Source organism: Suricata suricatta, chromosome 9 (genome assembly GCF_006229205.1).
Source record: "Suricata suricatta isolate VVHF042 chromosome 9, meerkat_22Aug2017_6uvM2_HiC, whole genome shotgun sequence".
In the NCBI taxonomy this organism is placed as follows: Eukaryota; Metazoa; Chordata; class Mammalia; order Carnivora; family Herpestidae; genus Suricata; species Suricata suricatta.
Window position 1 is genome coordinate 134,430,362 of NC_043708.1, and position 4,206 is coordinate 134,434,567.

Genomic DNA, 4,206 nt, shown 5'->3' on the forward strand with positions numbered 1-4,206 from the left:
GAGGAGCCGGGACCCCGGGCGGGAGGGAGCGGACCGAGGGGCGCGCGCGGCACAAAGAGCTTTTTATTTAAATTTGTTTAGAGTTTCGCGAATTTGCATGAAAAATGTGTGAGAAAAGCCAGCTCCGGTGACCTCATCCGCACCTGCCATTAACGTTCAATTAGCGGCTGAATAGCGGCCGCCGACGCGACGTGCAGAGAATCCGGCCAGGCCCGCGCAGCCCGGGCTGCGGCCTGGGCCTAGAGTGGGGTGGGAGTGGGGGGAGTTAGGGACGCAGGGCCCGGGCCCACTCCTCCGGGCCGGGCCGGAGACATAGAGGCCTCGCACGCGCCCTTATTCTCCCAGGGGACGCGAGGACCCCTAGGCCCTCGGGTCCAAGGCACTTTGGGGCGCACCGGGCCCGGGGGCACCTGGGGATGCCAGAGTCCCGCCCCGCGCCCCAGGGGGTACGGGCTCGTTCCCTCCCCGGGACGTGAGGTGAACGGATGAGCCCAGGTCCTAGCTCAGATGGGTTCCCTCGCCACCTTCCGGACGAAGTGTCAAATACAAGTTCAAGTTCAGGGCCAGGCCCGGGGGGCTCCGAGCCTTCCCCGGCCTCCTTTGTTCTGGAAGATAATCGCTCCCAAGTCCCCTCCGGGCGGGGCCCGGCAGACGCCCCCGCCCCGCCCCACAGCGCCCCGCAGGAGCCGCCTCTTGCCGCCGGCGCGGCGCCTGTCCCCTGGTCCCGGCGCCCCCGCTCGGGGCCACCGTAGGGTCTGGGGGCTCCGGGCGGGGGGAGGCGCGATCCTCGTCCGTGGGAGCCTCCCCAGCCCCGCAGTCCCAGCAGCAAACCGAGCTTGGTCGGACGGATGCTCGCGTTGAGGTAAGAACCCTTGGCGGGGTGCACCCGCACCCCCTGTGCCCCGCCCTCCGCCCCGGACCTTGCGAGCCGGCGGAACAGCGCGGAGGGCGGTGTGCTGCGAAGCGGCTGGGAGACTGGGCAGCCCCACTGGGCCTCCGGGGGGCGCGCTGCCGCTCCAGGGCTCTGGGGGGGGGTAGGGGGGGTACCAGGCCTGGGGCGGGGGCAGGGCACAGAGAGCAAGCGCGCTCGGTGACGGCCTGGCGAGGTCGCCGGCCTTTCTCAAGGGCCTCTAGCTCGTCCATCTCTCTTTCGGTTGGCCTCTTGGTGTCCACTTTGTGCGCCGCTGGCCCTGGCTCCTGTCGACTCCCCTGGGATTCTGGCTGGAGGAACTCCCCTCCCCCGTTAGAATCTGGCTCTGGAATGTGGGTATGGCTCAGCTCTAAGGAGAATCAGCTGAGGACACTCCCGCCTCGCCTCCAACCTTAGTACCTAAGGCCCTGGGCCAAATGGTGGCAGCTGGGGGGAAGATGGGCCGGCTGTGATTTAGCGGTGGTGCAGGGGCCACCGCGGGCCCTTGTCTCTGCGCATCGGACCTCTTTCTGTCCCTGCGAGCTCCTTTCCTGGATTCTGTGTGAAGACAGGTGTAAGCTTGTAACTCACCCAGTCGGCACACTGCCAAGCTGAACTGGCACAGAGAGCTCTTCGAGGGGTCCAAATCTTGTCCTTCACTCCTGCCTTTCTCTCTCAGACGCTCGCTCTGAGGACGTTTATTTCCTCCTGCTCTACCCACAGTTCTAACATCCCTGATGTGTGGTTTCCAAATTCATAGCAAATTAGAAGTAGCAAATTAAAAAAGGGGAGATGGCCTTTCCCCTGAAGCCACACAGCTCTCCTTCTGTGTTCCTTCCCATCTCCTTCTCTGCGTGGTCTCCAAATTTCTCATCTGCGGAGTTCTAGTCATGCTAAAGTTCCTGCCTCCTCCTCCAGGAGGCCTGCCTAGATTTTGCCCCATCACTCCCCCTTTTACCACCTTCAGCTGCACTACCAAGTGCTTAGTAGACACTCAGCAAATGAAATAGTGTCTGGATTAATTAATTGAAAAATCAAACACATAAATTTGAAAAGCATCGACGATTGAGATTATTTTAAAACATTGGCTCAAGTTGAGGTACCATCTCCCCGGGACTCTCTGCCTCGGGTCCATTGCCTCCGAGGTCTCATTCACAAGCAAGAAGCAGCAGGAAGAGAGGCTGGTCCCACGTACTCTTGTTATTTGGGGGAAAAAAAGACAAATTCCATGCAAATTGCTTAAAATTTTAAAAATAAGAAGTGTCAGAAGGTAACCCTCCGCTCGGTAAGGCTCCGCCCTCCATCTGACCCCGCCCTGAGGGCGTGGCGGGGCTCGGGCCCTCCTGCAAGGCCTCAGCAGGGCCACCTGGAAGTTGACTAAAAATGGAGACTGTGACCTACCTAGTGCAAGTCTTCACACTCCCAGATGATTCATCACTGACACGCTGATGTCGGAGGAGCTTGGGAAGATGTTTACATCCTTTTTAAAAAGGGAAACGGAAACGTTTTCCTGCAAAACCATCTGCCAATGCAGCGCTCGACCCTTCCTCTTCCTCCCGGAGGGAGCTTCTGGCCTGAGCTCTACTCTGATTCGCCCTGGGTTTCGACGTCTTGTACAAACTGCTGTTTTTGATGCTGATAGTTGAGGTCCCCAACTCGAGGACGGGTGGCATGAGATTTAAGGCAGCATTCTGCAAAGGGCAGGGAGTCACCCACTCCTCAATACCTCTCTGTAAGTAGGCTGAGGGGAGGGAATAATAATGTGTTATCCGCATATAATAACTCACTTAGTCCTCCCAACTAAAGGAGATGGGAGGGGAAACTGAAGGGAAAAGGCATGAAGGGTAAAGGCATTAAGTAAATTGGCTTCGGGGTCAAAGTTAGAAAGAGGTCCAGGTGTCTCTGGTTTAGAATCAGTGCGCTTGACTGAACTGCCAACATTCTAGGTGTGTTCCGAGGCTCATCCCGGAAAATCCCTCCCAAGTCAGAATCCACGTGGGTTCTCTTGCTCCCCTTGTCGCCCAGAGACTGAAAGGAGTTGGGGGGGTGGGGGTGAACAGCCTTCGGAGTATTGTGTTCAATGCCTGCCTCTCTCCCTTACCAATCATAGAAAAAGACTTTATGCCAAATCTTCATTTCCTCATCTGTAAAATGGGCTTGCAAATCGATCTCATGGGCTCCTGGTGAAGATAAAAGAAGATGATGCCTGGTGCCTGAGAAGTTGTAAGGAGCTATTATTATTATTATATTATTCATTATTGCAAGGGCTATTATTATTTTAACAGCAATCACCTTTAATGACAATGTCACTTGGCCTTTTCAAAACACAATGTCCCCCCTCCCTCAAAAAAGAAAAAAAACTGACACCAGTTTTCACCAAACAGCCAAGGAGGGGCCTGGACTGTGGAGACACCAGCTCCTTTCTGTGGGCGGATAACCCTACCCCCAGGAGGTCATATGGATTCCCCAATGTCTTTTAAAGTGATCCATTAAATACAGACCCTTCCACTCTTGTCTCTCCTGGAGCCTAACCTCTTAGAGGCGTGTGTGTGTGTGTGTGTGTGTGTGTGTGTGTGTGTGTGTGTGTGAGTGTTGGAAAAAGGACCCCATGGATAAGTGACAGAACTGGAGACTGAGACAGAAAACTTTTAAGGAGCGACCTTGTGAGTTCTTTTCTTTTCCTGTTTTCCCTTAGCTACCAAATCTATCACCTCTCCATGTGGAAAATAAATGAAGACTAGACCGTGCCACAGAAGCGGATCTGATCAGGGGGCACTTTCTCCTTTCATTGACCTAATGTTTTTTTTTTTTTTTTTTGAGTGCCTGTTCTGTGCATTGTGTTTAGGCACTGAGATACAGCAGAGAACAAGACAGAAAAGCCCCTGCCCTTGGGGAGCTGACTGGTGTGTGTGTGTGTGTGTGTGTGTGTGTGTGTGTGTGTGTGTGTGTGTCTGTGTGTCTGTGTGTGTCTGTGCGTGTGTTCGTTCTGTGAAGGCTAGTGCTACCTGCCTCTGAGCAGGACCCCTCGTGTGTGGACATGGATCGACTGGGTCTCCCTCACTCTCTCCCGCTTTAAAGCCAAGGGCTTAGGTTTTCACACAGCTGTCTCCGTCTATGGGTTGAATTGAGGAGAGAGACTGACCCGACTTCCTTCCCCATTATCAGAAAATAATGGCTGGCCCAAGGAGTCCCCAAAGTGCTCAGCAAGCAGGCCATATACACAGGTGTTCTGCCCTCCTCCCTCCCATTCCTAGGGTGCTGGCACCTCCAGGAGGCTGAGATCCTGGCCATGGTGC

At 55.3% G+C, this 4,206-nt stretch overlaps 1 long non-coding RNA gene across 1 annotated transcript in view; it reads left to right on the forward strand.

Moving 5' to 3' along the window:
• Window positions 1-697: 697 nt before the first annotated feature.
• LOC115302771 overlaps window positions 698-4,206 on the forward strand; it is a 30,214-nt gene continuing 26,705 nt past the window's right edge. The window contains exon 1 of the long non-coding RNA XR_003913625.1: window positions 698-862. This is a non-coding gene — a long non-coding RNA (uncharacterized LOC115302771). The remainder of the gene's footprint in view (window positions 863-4,206) is intronic.